This window comes from Gorilla gorilla, chromosome 11 (genome assembly GCF_029281585.2).
Source record: "Gorilla gorilla gorilla isolate KB3781 chromosome 11, NHGRI_mGorGor1-v2.1_pri, whole genome shotgun sequence".
In the NCBI taxonomy this organism is placed as follows: Eukaryota; Metazoa; Chordata; class Mammalia; order Primates; family Hominidae; genus Gorilla; species Gorilla gorilla.
In genome coordinates this window covers 58,857,955-58,881,766 of record NC_073235.2, presented here as the reverse complement: position 1 = coordinate 58,881,766, position 23,812 = coordinate 58,857,955, and the positions used below count along the sequence as shown (strand labels likewise).

Sequence of the window (23,812 nt, the reverse complement as noted above, 5' to 3'; positions counted from 1 at the left end):
ACAAAATCTTCATTTGCCTCCTTCACCAAAGAGTTTCAGAAGAATCTCATAAAGTTCTAAAGAAGTTAGTATAATGAAAATTTTTGTAAATGTTAATGTTTTTCTAATATTTTATGATAACTATGTGATTAAAAATTTAATTGCTTTCTCTGTTTTTGAATACGCAAATACATGATTGTTTAGAATTACCAGGGTGTAAATGTCTTCTAGTAAGAAGTAGAAAAGCATTTCTTCTATAAGCATTGGTGGTTCAGTGGTAGAATTCTCGCCTGCCACGCGGGAGGCCCGGGTTCGATTCCCGGCCAATGCAAGTTTTGACTTCTAGTTTTTTCTGTGGGTATCATACACAGGAGCCTCAAAGTTCAATAACAGGGCCTTTAAACACTGGACTCATGCAAATAAAGAAATATTAATGAAAGCCAATTCCCTTTTTCACTTTTACTTCGAGCAGTCAAGAAGGTGGTTTCCCTGAGCTTCGCTGATTTTTTTCAGCCCTCCTTTTATATTGTTTTTGGGCGGCCTAGATGTGAGCAAAATGTATGTACAAGTAATGGGGTAAGTGTTCTAAGATACAACAGGAAAGGAGAAAAAAAGAAAAAGCAAGCGTTGGCTGATTTGGAGATGCCGGGGATTGAACCCGGGACCTCACACATGCGAAGCGCGCGCTCTACCACTGAGCTACATCCCCCAGCCGAAAGCTCTTTTCTGGTGCCCATACTCATTCAGTCTGCTAGCTCTAGTCAAATTACTGTATTAAGATCTTTATTTTTAAGAATTTATATTGGTGAGTGCTTCTGAAATATGTTTCTTCTTTTCCCATACCCACCCTAAGTTGTTTCCACTGTGCATTCAGACCTCGCGCAACGAGCTGGCAACGAAACGCTCAGCTGGGACCAATGAAGCCTCACTCCAGAGCACTTCCGCTGGACGTCGGGAGCCTGGGATCCTGGAGGGATCCGGTGCCCTGCGCGGCCACAGCGGCGGGACTCCCCGGTGCCCAATGCCTGCCGGAGCTGGCACCTCCCCAGGCTTATTGCGCAGGCAGCGCAGATCCAGGAGGCCGTGGTGTGTCCGGCCTCTGGCTTTGCTGCCGGGTAGAACCCCAGTCCAAACCTCGAGCCCGGGCCCAGCGCTCGGGCCGCGCCGCGAGCGTCGCCTCTGGTGCTCATGGAGACTGGTTCATGGAGCAGAAAGGTGGAGACCTTCTCTTTGCACACGAAAATGTTATGGATTTACCTGAACACTCTTCACCCCCGAAAATAAATGCACATCTCAGGAAAACCACGTGTTCACGCCAAATCCCCATACCTTGCTTATGTAAGGGTTACAGCCAGATGACCCCTTGCAGATAAAAATGATTTGCAGCTTGCTCTTCATTTTCATGAGGCTCAAACTGAAAGAAAGAATATGGCACCACCACCCTCCCTGTAGTTTAGTCATATATAAGCTATGATAAGATCGGGGCAGGGGACTTGCTCCAGGTAGATTTTTTTTTTCTCCTTTTGATATTCACACACTGGGCCAGTCTTAACGCATTGGTAAGTGGTGATCGTAGTGTAAGTCATTGAACATCTCCTTTAATGTCCTCTGAACCCTCTCTAACCACTAATGGTACCCAAGCTCCAAATTAAAAGACCTACCCTGAGTCCTGTTCCCTCTGAAATTGCCTCTCCAGTTGGCTGAGTGCTAGGTAAATCGATGTGCTGACTTGCAGTATAGTCAGATGAGGTGTGTTTGACTTTTTCGGGTGTAGTTTAAGCTGATACCACCCCAGCCTGGTGAAAGCTGAGTGGTGGAAGCCTCAGACACTCCGATGGGAGCAGGGTAGAGATCTGGTGTCGAGGTAGCTGGGTCACCGTCACTTCCAGCTGACCTGTAAGGCTGGCCCCAACAGGTAGCACCGTGAAGGGTTAGAATTTCCACTCCTTCAGTTGCAGAGCACTCCCGATAAATGACCATTTGGTCAGCAAGCCGAGAGCCAGAGCAGAAAACAGAGATTTCAAAATCACTCTGAGCAAACCACAAGTTTCACAATCAACTTCTGAATTAAAAATAAATAAACCATTGTGTTTGCTTACAGTAATTTAAACAAATAATGGCTCATAATTGAATTTTGGTTTAAACTAGAACAGGACACAGGCTGATCTAATTCAAATATAATACGGAATGTCCAAGAGGACAGTCATTGAGGAGTTCTGCTCTACGAAGCCTGAACATTTCCACATCACCCTCTGCATTCCACCCTCAGGCACTAGAACATGAGCATCTTCAATTGATTCTGAATCAGGAAATGGGGACACAGTCATTTCTCCACCCAATGCAAATTTAAACTATACTATTCAGTTCATTATGAGGGAAATATGGCCTCTGGCGTCTTCAACTTTGTCATCTTTTTGGGGATCCTCTTCCTCATGTTATGGTTATTTCTCCATAACCTGAGGCCTTCCATTTTGGGGGCTTTTTTCTTTGTCAGGCATTTCGGAAATTTCAGAGCCCAGAGAAGATCCCTTTTAAATGTCCACTCCCATTTCAAGAGTTCAGGCTATGTAGGTGCATCTGATAAAGCAAATGAGGCTGATCTCTAAAACCAACAGAGGACGTAAAGTTGATTTAGAGCTCTAAAGCCAACAGGGGATGTGAAATTGTTTTACTGGCCTACCTTAATCAAAAAGGCTCTCACTTAGTGGGGTTTTTCAGCCACTATGGCTGATGGGAGAGGTGAAGCAGCAGGTGCACTTTTGGATTGGGGGCCTTTTCAGGAAAGCTTGTTGGATCCAGCTCTGCTCAAATATGTAAAGAGGATGACCAAATCATATGGTTTGGATCTGTGTCCTCACCCAAATCTCATGTCCAGTTGTAATCCCCAGTGTTGGAATGGGGTCTTGTGGGAGGTGATTGGGTCACAGGGTGCTTTCTCATGAATGGTTTAGTATCATCCTCTTGGTACTGTCTTCTGCGATAGTGAATGAGTTCTCGTGAGATCTGTTTAAAAGTGTGTGGCACCTTCCCCCCCACTCTCTTGTTGCTGCTCTGACCATGTGAAGTGCCTGCTCCTGCTTTGCCTTTCATCATGAACGTTGGTTTCCTGAGGCCCATTCCCAGAAGCTGAGCAGATGCCAGCATCATACTTCCTGTACAGCCTGCATAACCGTGAGCCAATCAAACCTCTTTTCTTTAAAAATTACCATCTCTGGCCAGGCGAGGTGGCTCATGCCTGTAATCCCAGAATTTTGGGAGGCTGAGGAGGGTGGATCACCTGAGATCAGGAGTTCGAGACCAGCCTGGCCAACATGGTGAAGCCCCATCTCTACTAAAAATACAAAAATTAGCAGTATGTGTTGGTGCGTGCCCGTAATCCCAGCTACTCAGGAGGCTGAGGCAAGAGAATCACTTGAGCCCAGGAGGCGGAGGTTGCAGTGAGCGGGGATGGCGCCACTGCACTCCAGCCTGGGCGACAGAGCAAGACTCCATCTCAAAAAAATAAAAATAAAAATAAAACAACAACAACAAAAAATACCATCTGTCAGGTATTTCTTTATAGCAATGCAAGAATGGCCTAATACACCAAATGTCGAAAATTATGGAATATTTAAAATCCAGTTCTATCATCTATGCTCCCCACATCTCTCTTGGTTAGAGACAGTCCCCTATTCTCAGTCTGTGTCACACACATATCATTCACAAGGTGTGATGATTAATATTAGGCATCAACTTGATTGGATTGAAGGATGCCTAGATAGCCGGTAAAGTATTGTTTCTGGGTGTGTCTGTGAGGGTGTTGCCAGAGGAGATTAACATTTGAGTCAGTGAACTGAGAGAGGGAGACCCACTCTCAATGTGGGTGGGCACCTTCCAATTGGTTGCCAGTGCAACTAGAACAAAGCAGATGGAAGAAGGTGGGATAAGCTGGCTTGCTGAGTCTTCTGGCTTTCATCTTTCTCCCATGCTGGATTGGACTTCAGACTCCAGGTTCTTCAGCCTTTGGACTCTTGGACTTATATCAGTGGTTTGCTGGTGGCTATCGGGTCTTCAGTCACAGACTGAAGGCTGCACTGTCGGCTTCCCTGCTTTTGAGGCTTTTGAACTTGGACTGAGCCACTGCTGGCTTCTTTCTTCCTCAGCTTGCACACAGCCTATTGTGGGACTTTGCTTTGTGATTGGTATGAGTCAATACTCCTTAATACACTCCTATATATATATCTTATTTGTTCTGTCCCTCTGGAAAACCCTGACTAATACACAAGGATTTACCTTAAACCCCCTTTTGAAGCAGGTGACATCTACCTCTGGCACTCTTTTCACATTTCTTGCTTCAGCTCCTGGCACTTTTTGTCCAGGAGGTGTTGAGCGTCCTTCCCTCAGAGCTGGGTAGAAGTCAAAATGTTTTTTCCCAGTCCAGGTAGTGGTTTTTACTCTGACTGTACATTAGACTCACTGAGGAAGGCTTTGAAAAATGCCGATGCTTGCTTGAGCCTAAACCAAGACCAATTAGATCAGGATCTCTAGGGGTGAGTCCAGGCATCAGCATCTTTTTAAATATATATATACATATATATATGTATATATAATTGACAAATATTTAATGCATTCAGGTGTTCAACATGATGATTTGATATATGTGTCCGCCGTGTAATGATTACCACAATCAAGTTAACACATCCATTGCCACCTATGCTATACATTAAGTCCCAGAACTTGTTCATCTTATAATTGAAAGTTTGTACCCTTTCAATTTCCCCATTTCCCCCATATCAATAGTTTTTAAACTCTCAGGTGATTCCAATGTGCAGCTAAGGATGAGAGCCACTGCTTGAGAGCTGTTAGCATGTCCACATAAGAAACTTATTAAGCCAGTGCTTCTCAGCCTTGGCTGCATGTTGGAGGTACCTGGCAAGCTTTAAAAAAATACTGATGCCTAGATCCCACCTGCAAATATACTTACTTAATTGGCAGCTGTTTTGAAAGGCTACCCAGGTGATTCTAATATGCAGACAAGGTACAGAACCACTGCATTTGAGCACATACTTTCTCAAATTCTTCATTGAATGCATGAGCACTTGAGGCTGCCATAATTCTGAAAGTGGAAGACTTCTGCCCAGAGCTCTTTGTACTCAGGAATTTGCATTGCTAGAAGGTGAAAGAAGCTTACTCACTCCAACTTCTCCTATTTTTTTTTTTTCACATAAAATGAAACTGGTGGAGGCAGGTGTTCAAGTGCTAAAAACAAGTATTTCTCAACCTCATGCATTCTGTCCCCCCCCATCCCATAATCATATTACATGAATGAGTTCCTCAAGTAGGCTGTCCCTGATGATTCGCTGGCCATTAAAAAGGCTCAAGAAGAGGCCAGGCATGGTGGCTCATGCCTGTAATCCCAGCACTTTGAGAGGCCAACGTGGGCTGATCACCTGAGGTCAGGAGTTCAAGACCAGCCTGGCCAATATAATGAAACCCCGTCTCTACTGAAAAACAAAACAAAACAAAACAAAACCCTGGTATGGTGCTGGGTGCTTGTAGTTTCAGCTACTTGGGAGGCTGAGGCAGGAGAATCACTTGAACCCAGGAAGCAGAGGTTACAGTGAGCCAAGATCGTACCACTGCACTCCAGCCTGGGTGACAGAGTGAGACTCTATCTCAAAAATAAAAAAATAAATAAAAAGGTGGGGGGCGGGGCTCAAGAAGAAACAAGGAGATGGGTGGGGAGGAGAGTCATCTACACCTGGTCTCAGGGAATTCCAGTAGTTGTGGCTTGCTGGATGAAAAAGGACTGGATTGCTTTACTCATTACCTATAGGAGCAAGTAGCTTTTTGAAATACATTATTTTGCTCCTCAGGGCCATAACTATTAATAATTCTTCATAATCACAGCTAATAATCATTAATACGAACCCGAGGGCCAAAAAGCTACTGGTTACATTTAATTCAGAGAAAGTTAATAAACATTACTCTTTTCAGAAAGTACCCCAACGTGAAAAATTATAGTGATCATAATTTGCATTTAGAATTAGAAGTATTTATTGAGTAGTAAGTTAGAGTCTACTTGGAAAGATGCAAATTCTATAATTTAGATGCTGTTTACAAATAGATGGAAACAGAAGGAGGTACATATTTGCTATAGTTTGAGTATGTCCCCCAAAAGTTCTTATGTTGGGAACTTAGTTGCCATTGTAACAGGATTAAGAGGCAAAGCCCCATCTCTACGAAAAATACAAAAATTACACAGGAGTGATGGCATGCACCTGTAGTCCCAGATGCTTGGGAGGCTGAGGTAGGAGGATTCACTAAACCTGGGAGGTCAAGGCTGCAGTGAGCCAAGATCACACCACTGCACTTCAACGTCAGTGAAGAATGAGACCTAGTCTCAAAAAAAAAAAAAAGTGTTTTAAAACTGGAAAGAGAAAAAAATAGCTACCTTTATGAGGTAGGAAAGATTTTTCCAGATTTAGGTGATCTGCTCAACTATAGGAGTTTCTGGAGTCTAATGGTACTAGCCTATTCACAAAAGCCAAGAATAGGATATGTATTTTCTTATGGTGATCGCTGACTGAGGTCTCGTTTTATCAACTAGCTATACTCCGCTGAGATTAGCTATTGTATTTTATTCTGTGAATTCCTCATAGCCCTAAGTATTCACTGGGTTCTCAATAATCATGCTGGCTCACGATTCCATGTGGGAGATTGGTTAAAAGGGTGTTTAAGGGTAAATGGGCAAAAGGAATTCTACTGTGGTAATGATGATATTCTAAAACTGGATTATGGTGATGTTTGTACAATTCAGTAAACTTAGTATCACTTAATTGTACAGTTAAAATGGGTACATTACCCCGTCTCTACTAAAAATACAAAAATTAGCATGGTGGCACACGCCTGTAATTCCAGCTACTCAAGAGGCTGAGGCCGGAGAATCGCCTGAACCCGGGAGGCGGAGCTTGCAGTGAGCCGAGATGGCGCCATTGCCCTCCAGTCTGGGCGACAGAGCGAGACTCGGTCTCAAAAAATAAAAAAAAAAAAAAAAGCGGGGGGTTCGGGGGTACATTTTATAATATGTAAATTATAACAAGTAAAAAAGGGGGGATATGGAATGGAATGTGTTAACAATGGGATGGGATTCATGTGACTGAGAGGTTACTTATCCAGATTTTGTAACTCAGGGGTCTCTGATCCCCAGGCCGCAGGAACCCGGCTGCACAACAGGAGGTGAGCGGCTGGCAAGCCAGCGTTACTGCCTGAGCCCCGCCCCCTGTCAGATTAGCGGTAGCATTAGATTCTCTAATAGGTTCTCTAATAGATACCTTATTGTCAACCGCCCACGCTAAGGATCTAGGATCTAGGTTGCCGGCTCCTTATAAGAATCTAATGCCTGATAATCTGAGGTGGAACAGTTTCATCCCGAAACCATACCAGCCCCTGCCCCTGCCCGCGTCCCCACCCCCTCGCGCCCCCACCCCCTTCCCGCCCCCGCCGGTGGAAACATTGTCTTCCACGAAACCAATCCCTGGGGCTGAAAGGTTTGGGACCACTGGTGTAACTGATGTGAAAAGGAAAAAGGATGAAAGACAATGGTTTCTTGTGAATGTATACGGAAAGGAGAAAGCTGTTATAGAGGTGGGGGAACAACTACTAAGTAAAAGCCCGTAACTGTTAACAGGCAGTGCTGTGTGTAGGGTGATGAACCAAGCAGAGGCGAACACAAAGATAAACCGCAGTACAACATGACGAACTCTATAGTGTGGAGCTTTGCATAGAGTATTAAAGGAAGAAACAAACACTCGAAAACATTGTGACTTGCCCAAGTTCACACAGGTAGAGACGTTCAAAGCAGAAATCAAAGCAAGGTTATCTCACCCTTAAATTTGTACCCCAGGGCTGTATCATTAGCGTTAAGTCTGAAGAAATGCTAAGGCTGTTAAAGACTGCTACTTGTCTCCAATATCTGTTCTACCTTTTATTGTAGTAACACATTTGCTCCAAATAATTTTTTTAAAAAAGACATTTTTTGTTTGTTTTTGTTTTGAGACGGAGTCTCGCTTTGTCACCCAGGCTGGAGTACAGTGGTGTGATCTCCGCTCATTGCAACCTCCACCTTCCGGGCTCAAGTGATTTTCCCACCTCAGCCACCCGAGTAGCTGGAACTGCAAGCATGGGCCACCAAGCCTGGCTAATTTTTTTTTTTTTTTTGAGACACGATCTCGCTCTGTCACCCAGGCTGAAGTGCAGTGGCCCTATCTCGGCTCACTGAAACCTCTGCCTCCCAGGTTCAAGCGATTCTCCTGCCTCAGCCTCCCGAATAGCTGGGATTACAAGCATGCGCCACCACGCCCAGCTAATTTTTGTATTTTTTCGGTAGAGACGGGGTTTCACCATGTTGTCTTGGCCGGTCTCCAACTACTGACCTGAAGTGATCCGCCTGCCTCAGCCTCAAAAAGTGCTGGGATTACAGGCATGAGCCACCACGCTGGCCACATTTTTGTATTCTTTGTAGAGACGGGGTTTTGCCATGTTGCCCAGGCTGGTCTCGAACTTCTGGGCTCGAGTGATCCACCCGTCTTTGCCTCCCAACGTGCTGAGGCTACAACCCAGGCGTGAACCATTGAGCCTAGCCCACATCTCCTTCCTTAGGGACACATCCCGGAAGTTGTGAGCCTTATTTCCCCTCAGATCCCGTTAGCCAGAACGGAGTCAAGTGATTCAATCTAGCTGCAAAGTGAGGGATGAAACTTAAAAAGGAAGGCCACATCTGGGCAGGTGGTGGCAACTTGGGTGATAGACAGCTGTGGAGCCACCATGCCAGCACTGAGCTGTCTGCATCTGGACTTTTATGAGAGAGAAAAAAACTTTATTCATGTTTAAGTCACTTGATTTGGGATCTCAATTTCCCACAACAGAACCTAAATTCTAATTATTAAAAAGAATAATTCTCTCTGGGACAAAAATAAGCATATAGATATATGTTGCCCTTGTGACCCAAACAGACATACTTTGATGAAAAGCAGTGTTGTCAGAGTTATCACACTAGTTGAGGGCTCTCTCGCTTTGAGTAACTCTCACCTTTAAAGGCTGAGAAAGAAGAGTGAACAGGTACAGCCAATGAGAAAAAAGAAAAAGCAGAAGAACAGTTTCAGGGATCTCAACGGGAAAAGTCTGGCATCTGAGAAGTCAGGTTAGATACCCAAGATTTAAAATTCCTATTAGACTGACTGACATGAAGCTCATCAGTTACCTTTAACAAGTTATTTTGCTACAAAATTGAATGTTAATTCTTCTAATGTATGCTGTGCAATTCAGTCATTCTCTTTGGCAAGGTTTCTTGTCTTTGTTTATCTTGTCTATTTCATGCTCTTTACCATTTCAAACCTACCTTAAGCTAGTTTTTTAAAGGAAATTTATTTGGAAATTTATGAGATCCAAGAAATCAAGAAATAACAAGAGACACAAATACTTTTAAATCAAAGAAAATTTGAAAATCGGAAAAGTTCCCTTTCTCTTTTCTGGTCCTGAAAAATAAGACATTTATTCATTTACTCAGTGAACATCTATTGAAAACCTACTGTGTGCTAGGCATTATGCTTGGGACTGGGGATAAAAAAGTTACAAAGTTAGAGCTGTCCCTACCCTCACTATACTTAGGGTCAAGCAGGGAGGCAACCAAATATAAAGAAAGTATCAATGGTGTGACAAGGCCTAGCATGGTAGCTCATGTGTGTAGGCCCAACATTTTGGGAGGATGAATAGGAAGATTGCCTGAGGCCAGGAGTTAGAGACCAGCCTGGCCAACATAGTGAGATCCCACCTCTAAAAAAAAAAGTGTTGATAAAGGATATGGTAGAAGGAGTTAAGAGTTCCATGTAAGCACACAGAAATTACACTTAATCCAGACCTAGGGAATCAGAGAAGGTTTCTGAGGAGAGTTTAAGTATGAGCAGCAGTTAGCCAATTGAGGATGAACAGGGATAAGAGGGATGACGAGGAGCATTCTAAATAGAAGCAACAGAATATGCAATGACCCAGAATACAAGAAGATCATAATGGCTTTAAAAAGCAAAAATAAATTGTGTGTGTGCATGTGCTGTGTTGTGGACTATGAAAAGGAAGAGATGAAGCTGGAAGGTAGACAAGGTTCAGTTTATGCAGATCCTTGTAAATATCATAAGAGCTCACAGAACTGTGAGAAACATGCTGAGTTCTATGGAGGAAAACAACATGAAATTTTATTTTTAGCAAAATCCTTCTGGCTGTAGTATGTAAAATATACAAGGGGCACCCTTATAAGGGTCTATGTTGTAGAACATCTAAGGGGGGGCCCCAACAAGAAGCAAGGAGACCACTGGAAGCTTCCTCCTGGCATCCCATAAAGTTATGATGGATATGGGTAAGAGATGATGATGTCCAATATGGTGTCCACTAGCAACAAATACCTATTAAAACGTGACTAATTCAAATCAAAGATGTAAAATATCTCACTAATATTTTTTAGACATGTTAAAATGACTACGTTAAAAATATATTTTATATGTTATATAAAATTATATACATGTTAAAATATAAATATACATAGTCTATATATATTTATATATACGTGTATATATATAACATATATACATGCTAAAATATACATGTATTTTATGACGTTAAAATGACTACAGTCATTTTAGTCATTTTAACATGTATATGTTATTATATATACATGCATATATACATACAATAATTTATATATATATATATATGTATTTTTTTTTTTTTGAGACAGAGTCTTGTTCTGTCGCCCAGTCTGGAGTACAATGGCTTTGTCTTGGCTCACTGCAACCTCTGTCTCCTGGGTTCAAGCGATTCTCCTGCCGCAGCCTCCCGAGTAATTGGGATTACAGGCGTGCACCACCATATCCAGCTCATTTTTCTATTTTTAGTAGAGACGGGGTTTCACCATGTTGGCCAGGCTAGTCTCAAACTCCTGACCTCAGGTGATCCGCCCACCTCAGCCTCTTGCAGTGCTGGGATTACAGGTATGTGCCACCGTGCCTGGCCTAAAATGACAATATTTTAAAAATATTTTTATTGTGGTAAAATATACATAATGGAAAATTTATCATTGTAAACATTTTTAAGTGTGCAGTTCAGTGATATTAAGTACATTCATATTGTTGTGCAACCATCACCACCATCCATCTCCAGAACTCAGAACTCCTTTCATCTTGTAAAACTGAAAATCTATATCCATTACACAATAATTCCCAATTTTCCCCTTCCTTCAGCCCCTGACAACTACCATTCTACTTTCTGTGTCTATGCATTTGATTACTCTAGGTACCTCATATAAGTGGAATCAACAGTATTTGTCTTTTCATGACTAGCTTATTTCGTTTAGCATAATGCCCTCAAATTTCATCCATACTGTAGCATGTAAAATGACAATATGTTTGACATATTGGATTAAATAAAATATATTGTTAAAATTAATCTTAGTGTCTCTTTTTACTTTCTGTGGCTCCTAAAAAATTAAAATATTTTACATAAATGTATTTCTGGTATTTTCCATTAAAAAAGAAAACAATTTACATATGTGATTCACTATATATATATATAATTTTTATTTTTTTGAGACAGAGTCTTGCTCCATCATCCAGGCTGGAGTGCAGTGATGTGATCTCAGCTCACTGGAACCTCTGCCGTCTGGGTTCGAGTGATTCTTCTGCCTCAGCCTCCTAAGTAGCTAGGATTACAGGCACACACCACCATGCCCAGATAATTTTTGTATTTTTAGTACAGATGGAGTTTCACCACGTTGGCCAGGCTGGTCTTGAACTCCTGACCTCAAGTGATCCACCCACCTCAGCCTCCCAAAGTGCTGGGATTACAGGCATGAGCCACTGTGCCTGGCCCTCACATTATATTTTTATTGGACAGTACAGATTTAGAGCCTTTGCATTAGAAAATAGAGAAAAATGCATGAATAAAGAGATACTGAGGCGATGGATTTGATAGAACTTGTTTATCAGTTGCATATAAAAGATAAAAAAGAGGGAAGAAGAAATAATGATTCCTAAGCCGCTAACTTGAGCAACTAAATAAAAGGATAATAGATTCTGGAAAGCTTGAAGAAAGAAAGGTTTTTTTTATTGTTTTCTTTTTATTTTAAGACAGAAGAGGATTCAGTATGTTTAAAAGAAAATATGAAAGAATCAGAGAGAGGAAGACAATAAAGATATGTGAAAAGTACTTTGTCTCCCTTAAGCAGGAGGGAGACACACCTATCTCAATGTAGAAGAAGAAAAGCAGGAGCAGATGGATTCTGGTATACAGTTAATTCTACAGATTTATAAATAGTAAATTGAAACTTTCCCCCCCAAAAAAGGCTTCTGGCTGGGCACAGTGGCTCACGCCTTTAATCCCAACACTCTGGGAGGCCGAGGCAGGTGGATCACCTGAGGTCAGGAGTTTGAAACCAGCCTGGCCAACATTGTGAAACCCCATCCCTACTAAAAACACAAAAGTTACTCAAGTGTGGTGGTGCATGTCCGTAGTCCCAGCTACTTGGGAGGCTGAGGCAGGAGAATTGCTTAAACCCAGGAGGCGGAGGTTGCTGGGAGCTGAGATTGTGCCACTGCACTCCAGCCTGGGCAACAGAGCAAGACTCCATTTCAAAAAAAAAAATGCTTACTGGCCTTAAGGTCAGCTTATTGTGTTGAAAGACCTCAAGAAAGTGGAAAAACTCTAAAGACTGTAAGGGTTTCCAGGCAGCATTGAGACTCCATGAGGCTCGAGGGAGGACTGTGGAGAACCACCAGCCCTGGAAGTAGGCACAGAGGAAGGAGATCACCAGGTTGCCTGGGCAGAGATTCTTTTAGGTGTTTGTGGAAAAAGGACAATGGTGACAGGAAGTTTGGGAATTGACAAGAGTATTAATTAAGAGAAGAACATAGAATCTAAGAGTTTCTTGAAAAATGGGTTGGCCAGATGCTTGGAGAATTCCTTGAAGTCATATTAGAGAGCTGTGGCCAGTGGAATATTTAGAATAAATATTTCAAAGATGGGGAAGCTCAGGGCGATGACGTGGTCCAGAGTGGATACCTAAAGTGGAATGGAGGTGAAGGTTAATAAAGATGAGATCAAGGAATTGAGAGGCCTGTGATATTGAGAAGGACCTTTAATTCACCTCATGAGAATGGAGAGATCTGAGTGGAGCAGGCAGTGAGCCAGATGCCTATATCTTCAAGAAATTGGGGAAAAGGTTGGTGACAGGCGGAAAGTAGATTTACAGCACAGTAGTTATCCAGTAAATGTTAGTTTTATTTAACAGTTCACATACACATACAGATACAATATGTCTCTCTCTGTCTCTCAGTATATACACACACACACCCACATATGCTCTTCCCTACTGACATACAAGAATCCAGTTTTTTACACAAGCATGTCACAGAGAATTTGGGGTAAATGTGTCAAATTGTGCCTTTTCTTTTTGTGTTGCAGATAGAAAAAAAAAGATGTGCAATTTGTTAGCACCATGAACAACAGAACTTTACAAAGTGCTCAAACAATAGCTTCTAAAGGTTAGGGGCAGGCCACGCTGGTACATGCTGAAAAAGCATTTTTAAAGGCAGATTTTTATAGCAAAGAGTGCTGAACTATGTATCGGAAGAACTGGTTTCCAAACCAATTGTTCAATTATCACTTGGGTGTTTTGAGGCAAAACAGTTAACCTTGGTGAATCCATCTTCCCATCTGTAGAAGATGGGTGGTTTTTACAGCTCTTACAACTCTACAAGGTCTTTGTGAAGATTCAGTAAGAAAATGTTCACAAAATTTATTTGCAGTCAGTTAAGTGCTCATATTAATTATTATCTGAGGAGACTCCTGACCTGGCGCTAGTGAAATTTTTTTCATCATGGTTCCTATTATCCTGGTAATATTCACATTCATAATGGAAAAAATGAGAATTAGAGCAAATTATGATTTCTGAAGGATTTTTAAAAAATTGATTATTCTACACTTTCATGGAGTTTCTTTAGTTGCTTTAGGGGACATACCAAAATAAATCATCTCTTTTTTATTTCCTTAAAAGTGTGGATAATCTCATTAGAATCACCAGAGATGTTTGTTTAAAATATAGTTGCCTGTACCCAGTGACTAGAGATTCTGTCCTTTGAACTGAGACTCAAGAACCTGTATTTTAAACAAGCATCCTAGTTGACTACATACACTAAAAAAAATTTTCTAACAACGTTGTTGAGATAGAATTCACATACTATGCAATTCACCCATTTAAAGTATAAAATTCGGTGGTTTTTAGTATACCCACAAAGTTCTGCAACCATCGCCATAACATTTGAAATCTACTGGTTTAGTAAAAGTTTTATGGAGGCTGAGGTTGCTCTCCGATCACTGCATAAAGAATTTCCTACCTCAACCCCAAGTATAAATGTAGATGGAAGACAAAACCTTGCAAGCCATGCAGCTCATCTGTTTCCTAAGCACTGGTGGCCTTTTCCTAACAAATTTTCTTCATTTTACAGAAGGGTTAGGAAGTACTGTAGAGAGAATATAAGTGCCACATGGCCAGAAGAGTGTGAGATTTTCTTCCTCCCTAAAAATCTGGCAAGCCTTACCCTTCTCTTGCCAGCCAATGGATCAGAAAGAGTTTGTAAAAGGAAAGAATCATGATTAGGCTAATGTTCCTTTGCTCCTCCTAAGGCCTATTTTTTAATCTAAAGGTCTTTTTCTCTTCTTAAGAATTCAGGATCAATGCAATTTCATAATAGCTTTGGACAGAGCATGTCTTTTGACAGCTTATCGACATTTTAGTTTGTCAGCTTCCGGAAATCCATTGTTGACTCAAGTCCCACCTCTGTTTAATTAGAGGGGGAACACTTTTAAACAAAAACACTTACTTTTTTCCCCATAAATGGTAAGATGTGAGCCAGAAACAGCCAAAGCTTTAGAAAGAGTCACAACTATTTAGGTTGATGTTTTAGATATTTTACAAAGTGCTTTTCTTACTTTCATGGGGAGAAAAATGTTTTGGAGAGAGCATGTTGGGAAAACTAGGCAAGTTTCTTTTCTAGTTTTTTATTTTATAGTGATGAGGTTTCACCATGCTGTCCAGGCTGGTCTTGAACTCCTGGGCTCAAGTGCTCCTCCCAAAGTGGTGGGATTACAGGAGTGAGCCACTACACCCAGCCCTTTTCTAGTTTTCAAAGAGAGGGTTTCTTATTTTGTTTACAGTGTGGTAAATTTCTCAAGCACTGTATTCATTTGTGAGTATAATTTCTATAAGTATGTATGTTAGTATTGTGGTTGTGTCTGATACACACACACACACACCTCCCTCTAGGCTCCTCTTTTTTTTTTTTTTTTTTGAGACGGAGTCTCGCTCTGTCGCCCAGGCTGGAGTGCAGTGGCGCGATCTCGGCTCACTGCAAGCTCCGCCTCCCGGGTTCACGCCATTCTCCTGCCTCAGCCTCCCGCGTAGCTGGGACTACAGGCGCCCGCCACCACGCCCGGCTAATTTTTTGTATTTCTTTTTAGTAGAGACGGGGTTTCACTGTGTTAGCCAGGATGGTCTCGATCTCCTGACCTCGTGATCCGCCCGCCTCGGCCTCCCAAAGTGCTAGGCTCCTCTTCTACTGGAACTAATAGCCAATCTAGAAAATATCACCATCTGAGTTTGGTTACAAGGGAGGGTTAAAAAAAAGCTCCATAAACTCTTATAGACAGTTTAGACCAATCCTTCCTTTCTACAGATGAGAAAACTAAGGCCCAGAGAGGTTTGGTTACCTTAAAATAGAACACACTTTCCTGCCTGACTTAAGAGTACGTGGTCACACCTTTAGACAAAGTTATCTTTGATTAAAATTAAGTACTGAATTAAATATGATTTTCAGGGAGAGACACTAAAGCTACAACAAAGTTACTCCTTTGTTAATGGATAGGGATTATATTTTCAAGACCATAACATTAAATGAAAGCAGAGTGCAACTTATATTTTAAAACTGGTTCTTTTCCATGATGCAAAAATAAAAGTACAGTATAAGTTATGTTTTAAAGTTGGTTATTTTTCCCTGCCGTACAAAAGGATTGTCAATTCAGTATACAGCTCAAACTATCTGTTATTGGTTTCCAAATTCCAGAGAGCTCTGTCTGACATTGTTCAAACTGCTGGTAATATAACCACATATAGATCCTATGTTGGTTTAAAGCACATGCCCCCACAACATTACCCTTGTTTATATGTCTTGAAGCAGCCCCTAGTTCCAGGAAATACTTTGTCATCATGCACTTGACAATTTTTGGTTGCCATCAACCACGTCACAAACTTAACACTCAGCTTTCCCAGTCAGTCTTTCCAGGGACCCAACTCACCTCTTTCTGTTTGGGTTTCCATGCTGACATTTAGAAAAACAACAGTCACTCGACTCATAAAGCCCTTTCTCTATGTTCCGTACTAATTTTAATATTGACTTTCTCCTAAAAGCTCCAAAATATTTTAAGGAATTTTTTTCCATTTTTGCAAGATTTAGCTTCCAAGCTTGTATTTTTTAAGTGCTTCCAATTTTTTTTCTTAACATATGTTGCACGAAGTCTGTCCTATTAACAGAACCTACTCCTTTTCCAAATAGTATGAAAATCCAAAGATTTAGCCTTTCAGAGAGCATTTCTAGGTTGTACAATTAATTTGAGCTTTGTGTTTAGCTCAAATGATTTTGTTTAGATTAGGTTCTCCCATGTCTCTTATCTATAATTATCAAAGATTTTGAATTCAAATCCATTTCTGGAACATCCAATTTAGTGTGTATCTGGGTGGTGACACATTTCTTTGTACTCATGAGGACAGTAAAAGATTTTAAAAAAAATGAACACAGCAGTATAACATTTGATTCTTGCATTTTTTTAGCAGTTCTCCTTTGCTTCCCCCTCCCAGTCAGGAAACTCTATTTAAAATCATGGGATTTGATAAATGCGTGTAGCAAATTAAGAATTTTAATTTGCTACATTACTGTATGTAATTAAGCACTTCGATGCTGGAATCAGACTGCCTGGGATTGGATCTTGGTTATGCTACTTCCTACCTGTGCAACCTTGAGAAAGTTATTTTTTTCTTTGTGCCTCAGTTTTTAAATAGAAATAACAAAAGGTAAACGGAGATTGAGTAGTAAATATATACAAATCACTTAGAATAATAGTACCTGATACATAGAAATAATAAATATTAGCTATTTCTAAACTGCATTAAACAGACTATATAGATCAGTTACCAGGAATATATAGATATCATAGAGCTTAGAAGCTTACATACATGAGATCCCCAGGATAAATAGGTAGGATAATTTTGAAGGAATTTGAGATAAGTGCCTTATTTTTTTTTACTTATTGCCTTGAATTTTTACTATATTTTATTGTTTTATTTATTTTATTTGTTGGCTTGAAGAATTTTACTTCTCGCCTTGAATTTCAATTTGCATCATAAAGAAATAATTCTACAGTAGGAGGTATTTAAAGGTTCTTCTGTGGCTGATATTTGTGATGATATATAGTTTTGATATCCATGTCATGATGGTTTTGGGATTTGAATGAAAACTTTTCTGAATGATTTTGACTAATCTGAGCCATCATGATCCTGGAATTCTATCAGAAAAAACTACCAGAAAATACTGGAATAGTTTGCCAGTGAACAATGTGAGAGAGAACAAGAGTATTGCTTCTACTCACCATTAAGACCATTCATCAGCTCTAACCAGATCTGTCACAGACAAGTGGCAAGGCCAGAAGCTGAAACATACATCCAGAGTTAAACTCAAGATAATGAATTCTTGATTTACCTTGTTGTGATGAGGTAAAGAAGTTCCATTCTACTGGCCACGACCCAGCAATAATAACAAGAGAAGCTTCTGCTTATGAGTGCACTTGACAGTTGTTGAAATATTTAACTTACTGACAGGACTTCACCTGTTCATTAAAGGAATGGTCAGGAGCATAATTTTAAAATTCTCCATTGCAGAATGAAGATTAAATAGATTTAATTTAAATGGGAGTAAACTATAGTGCAATTTACTATGCAGATATATATATGTGTATATATATATCTGAGGCTATGGAGATAATAGTGATGTCCCTAATAATTTCAGAGCCTATTTCAGTCAGTACTGCGACTCCCTTGGGCTATATATGAGACCAAATTCCTTATGTTCTGTGCAAAAATTTAGTAATGAATTGTTTGCTGTGTTATGTTATTATCTAGTCCTGCCATCTAGGTAAATCTCTTCCTGGGCAGGTTTCAGAACTTGCATTCCTTTCTCATCTCCTGCAACATTTTCACTGTGTTCACTGTTGGTTCAACTGCACTACAGCTTCACAACAGGGATCCTCTCCCTGACCTCAAACTCTCAAGATTTTGTCAAATAATGCTGCTGACAGTACCATTCCTCAATTAATCTGCATGGGTGCTGTGGCCAACAGGTCTCCCAAAGGCAAATATCCTGTGTATGTTCAATTCCAACCCATTGCCTCCAGCTGGGAAGTTCATAATTAGAGCCAGAGGTTAAACTGCCTGATACAGGAGGCCCAGAGGAGCGTAGAGTGATGGGGGTTGGGTTGTTGTGACTCCTTTCTTAAATACAGGTTTGTTATAAACACACACCACCCACATTTTGCCCCCACTCAGCTCCTTGCAAGTTTATTGTTGGGCTTGGCTTTTCAAATATAGAAATGAATAATATCTGGCCCTACAACAATGACACCCTGAGACAACAGGGTTAGAAATACACAAAACGATGCTTGTAATTTGAATAGAGACTTTCTCTAAAGTGAAAAAGTAAAGTGAAAAATTAAAATGGTAATTAAATCTACGAAAGTTTTTTTTTTTTGCCTCCAAAATGACCAAGTCAGACTATAACAATGTACACTCTGTAATAAAAGCTAAAGCTGTACATATATGTCAGCTCCTACAAAGAGGGTAAACACTAGCCTTTATGGCTCTGATATTCTGAAATAGGAAGGTGAAAGTAGTTATATAGATTTACATAGATTTTAAAGTAAGAAATTTCCAGACAATTAAGTTATCCTGCTTATTACAGACTTTTAATTTATAATCCCAGTTGTGGATCCACAGAAAATCTGATTTAAAACTTAAGACAGCTTTTAATTAGGATAGATTATTAAGCAGCACTATATTTGATTCCAAGAGCTCTTGATTGTAACATTATTCCTTATTTTACCCTAATCTCAGAAATGTGCCAATACATATATCTGTTAGAGCAATTTTGCTGTTATTTTTAGACTATTAATAGCATCGAGCTCAAATTGTCTACATTTATGATTTCAAGACCTACAAGATAAAAGAAAAAAAGTCTCAGAAACATACAAAACAGGCTGTTAGGAACAAAAATCAAACTGGCCTCACAGTTCTACACAATACCTTCCCAAGACAATGGAGAAACATCTAAAGACTTCGAGAAAAAACTTTAAAAATGTATAGTCGGACAAACAGTCTTTCTTTCAGGTAGAAGGGCAAAAAGAAAACACTCTTAGATAAGCATTGTCTGAGAAAATAGTACGTCCTGGAGTTATAATCTGGATAACTCAGAGGTGATTAAAAATTAGAATTCAAAAATGCAGAAGTAGTGATATGAAAGAACTTGCATAGCATTTCTCATTTAGTCTGAACCCCCTTGTTAATCCAGTTGAAAACGTGATAGATGAATTCTGCAGCTTTGAAAAATTCTTAATCTGCAATGCTTCCCTCATCTGTTCTTTCTTCTTCTTCTTTTTTTTTTTTTTTTTCTGAGATGGAGTCTTGCTCTGTCACCAGGCTGGAGTGCAGTGGCACGATCTCAGCTCACTGCAACCTCCACCTCCCGGGTTCAAGCAATTCTCCTGCCTCAGCCTCCCGAGTAACTGGGACTACAGGCGTGTGCCACTGCGCCCAGCTAATTTTTTGTATTTTTAGTACAGACGGGTTTCACCATGTTGGCCAGGATGGTTGATGGTCTTGATCTCCTGACCTTGTGATCCACCCTCAGCCTCCCAAAGTGCTGGGATTACAGGCATGAGCCACTGCGCCTAGCCTCTTCTTTTTTATTTTTTACTTTACTTGTTTACTTTTGCAATTAGCTAAACATATATGTTGGTGTTTGCAAATCTGTACCTCTCAATTTACATGGAAACTCTCTCTGGGTTTAGTGACAACCGAAAATAATGTCTGTTGTTCTCTGGTTTTATCACTGTTAAAAAATGATAAACAACTTCTGGTTAATGATCACATTAGTTCGTCTCTGATCCAGAAATACCAGTAAAATAAAAATAAAGGAATAAAATAAAGTATAAAACCACTAAGGGGAAAAATAATGTGAGAATAAATTATAGGAGGGGTCTAATTTGTGGAAAGATGGAAAACCGATGGATGAATCCTAGAAGGTTCAGGCTCACCAGGAATCTAAAAAGGTGGGAGTGTTGGCTGGAATTGAAAATGGAAGGATTATTCAAATGTCTAAATGTCTGAAAAGGGAGCCGTTAGCCTCCAGCATCCTCTTATCCCACACTACCCAGCCCAGCAACTACCCATACAGCATGAGTACCCCTCATGCCAACCCTTGGGAACTATCAGATCACCTTCTAAAGCAGATTTCAAGCTTCTGGTTGGATTTCTTTTTATCTCTAGAAAGAGCCAAATTCATTTTCTAGATAAATTAAACCATAGAGAATCCACACTTGGGGAAACAACACACATCAGAGAAATGGAAGTGAGCCCCCACAGAAAACAGGGAATGTGTGAAATTCCCACAAAATATTGAAACATCTCAGCTCTATACCCTGCTCTGCTCCTAGAAGACATCATCAGACAGGAGATTTTACTGTGTGTTAGGCAGGAGGGTAACCCCTTAAAGACGTCCACATCCTAATCCCCCAAACCTGTGAATGCGTTATGTTACATGGCAAGGGGGAGTCAGAGTTGTAGAAGAAATTAAGTTTGCTAATCAGCTGATGTAAAAATAAGATGATTATCCTGGATTATCTAAGTGACTCAATGTAGTCATAGAGACTCTTAAGTGTGGAAGAAGGAGGCAGAAATGTTAGTGTCAGAGGAATGAGATGTGAGAAAGACTCCACAGCCATTGCTGGCTTTGAAACTGGAGGGAGCCATGAGTGAAAGAATGTGGTCAGCCTCTGACCACTAGAAAAGCAAGAAAACAGATTCTCCTGTAGACTCTCTACAAAGGAAACAGAGTCATGCCCACACTTTCATTTTAGCCCAGTGAGACCCATTGTTGGACTTGAACTATGCAACTGTAAGATACATTTGTGTTGGTTTAAACCACTAACTTTGTGGTAATTTGTTATAGAAAACTAGTACAAAAAGACTGACTGAAATAAAAGGCCAGCAAATACTGAGACTGCACAACCAGGTGCCTTTCCTTTCACCCTACAGTAGTAAAGCCTCAAGTCAGCAAACCTCCCTCTCACTTCAAACTCCCTCCCCCGCCTCCCCTTTCCATGAGTGTGCTCATGCACACATAGCCTCTAATCAGCATCCAGAGCTTCTATCTTGAATGTGAACAGACTGCCAAATAGCCCAGGAATGTGAGTGAAACCTCCAAAATAGAAACTAGAAAAAAAAGATTTAAAAAGAGATAAGATTGAATGCAGAAGAAACAAAAATGGCAGGGTAGGGGGAGTTAATTTAAGTTAAATTTAGTTTAAAAGAAAATTGTGTTTTAAAAAACCTATAATTAATATAATCAGAAATCTGAGAGATATCTGTAAATCAAGAACAATATGCTATTGAAGAAAAAGAAGTGGAGAGGAAAAGGGAAAAAAATAAGTTTCTAGAAATTAAAAAATATGTCAGCAGAAATTTTAAAAATTAATAGAATGTTTGGAATATGAAGTTGGGGAAATCACCCAGAAAAAATACTAGCATAGGCAAAGAGGCCAGCCACAGGAGAGGAAAAATAAGATAATCAATTATGCTAACAAAAGAGGTTAAAAATCAGATCAATAAGACTTCCAGAGTACAGGAAGAAAAAATGGATAGGAAAAATGATGAAAGAAATAATATAAGAAAATATTGTTACCAAAGAACACATTCTCACGAGTTCTTGGTACAATGGATAAAAAGAGACCGACATCAAAGCATATGATAACATTTTAGAACACCTGTGATAAAGGTAACTGGAAGCAGACATCATATTCGAAGAATATATCCAAACTCAGGATGCCAGAAGAGTGAAAAAATGTTTTTAATTATCCAAGAGAAAATCATGTTTAGCCTTGAATTATTTACCCACCCACACTATCAATTGAGTGTAAGTAAAAATTGAAAAATTGATCAGACAAGGAACTTCTCAAGAAAAAAGAAAGCCCTCCAATGTATGATTTGTTTTACAAAAGTGAAGGAGTATACCACAAAAGGAGAAGTCTTAGGTCTAGAAAATAGTCAACACAGAGTGTTGCAAGGGGAATTCCCAAGACAATAGCTATGCAGAAGGTCTAGAAAGTAGTTGGTCTTTGATACTGCAATGATGGGGTTGAAGAGATATCACTAAAAAACAAAGAACAAAAAACAAAAAACAAATCAACCAAACCAAAAAGAAATAGGAACTTGATATATTTGACTCTATTGATACATTTATCCTGTCAGTGGGGTAGTTGATTTTAAACTATCAATGTAAAGATTTTTGGAGGAATTCTGAACATCAGCCTCGGGAACTAATTTATGACTAAGTCCTCAAAAGCAATTGCAATGAAACAAAAATTGACAAGTGGGACCTAACTAAATTAAAGAGCTTCTGCACAGCAAGAAAAAGGAAAAAACTATCAACAGAGTAAACAGACAATCTACAGAATGGAAGAAACTATTCAGAAACTATGCATCCAGTAAAGGTCTAATATCCAGAATCTATAGGCAACTTAATTGAACAAACAAAAAACAAATAACCCCACTAAAAAATGGGCAAAGAATATGAACAGACACTTATCAAAAGAAGACATACAAATGGACAACACACATTTGAAAAAATGCTCAACATGCCTAATCATTAGAGAAACGCAAATCAAACCCACAGTAAGATACCATCTCATACCAGTCAGAATGGCTGTTATTAAAATGTCAAAGAAACAGCAGATGCTGTTGAGGTTGTGAATAAAAGGGAATGCTTATACACTGTTGGTGGGAATGCGAATTAGTTCAGCCACTGTGGAAAGCAGTTTGGAGATTTCCCAAAGAACTGAGAACTACCATTTGACTTAGCAATCCCATTACTGTGTATATATCCAAAAGAAAATAAATTGTTCTACCAAAAAGACACATGCACTTGTACGGTCATGGAAGCACTATTCACAAACGCAAAGACATGGAATCAACTTAGCTGCTCATCGACAGTGGATTGAATAAAAAAAAGTGGGTACATATATACCATGGAATACTACACAGCCATAAACAAGAATGAAATCACGTCCTTTGCAGCAACATAAATGCCCCTGGAGGTGATTATCGTAGGTGAATTAACACAGGCACAAAAAACCAAATACTGCATGTTGTCACCTGTAAGTGGGAGCTAAACACTGGATACTCATGAACATAAAAATGGCTACGGGGGGGACTATTGGAGTAGGGAGAGAGGCAAGTGGGAAAGAGTTGAAAAACTATTGGGTACTATGCTCAGTACCTGGGTGATGGGATCATTCACACCCCAAACCTTAATGTCACACAATATACCCAGATAGCAAACTTGCACATGTACCCTGTGAATCTAAAATAAAAGTTGAAATTATTTTGAAAAAAGATTTTTGGAGGGTGAATAATATTAGATATAAAGAAAGT

The 23,812-nt window shown here is 40.0% G+C and overlaps 1 long non-coding RNA gene and 2 other non-coding genes across 3 annotated transcripts in view; 1 reads left to right on the top strand and 2 right to left on the bottom strand.

Moving 5' to 3' along the window:
* Positions 1-239: 239 nt before the first annotated feature.
* Positions 240-310, top strand: TRNAG-GCC (transfer RNA glycine (anticodon GCC)). The gene has a single exon. It is a non-coding gene; the product is annotated as a tRNA-Gly (tRNA).
* A 306-nt stretch (positions 311-616) lies between these two features.
* Positions 617-688, bottom strand: TRNAA-CGC (transfer RNA alanine (anticodon CGC)). Its single transcript has one exon. It is a non-coding gene; the product is annotated as a tRNA-Ala (tRNA).
* Positions 689-10,774: 10,086 nt separating this feature from the next.
* LOC129532081 (uncharacterized) overlaps positions 10,775-23,812 on the bottom strand; it is a 30,297-nt gene continuing 17,259 nt past the window's right edge. Inside the window, exon 3 of the long non-coding RNA XR_008677709.2 lies at positions 10,775-11,021. This is a non-coding gene — a long non-coding RNA (uncharacterized lncRNA). The remainder of the gene's footprint in view (positions 11,022-23,812) is intronic.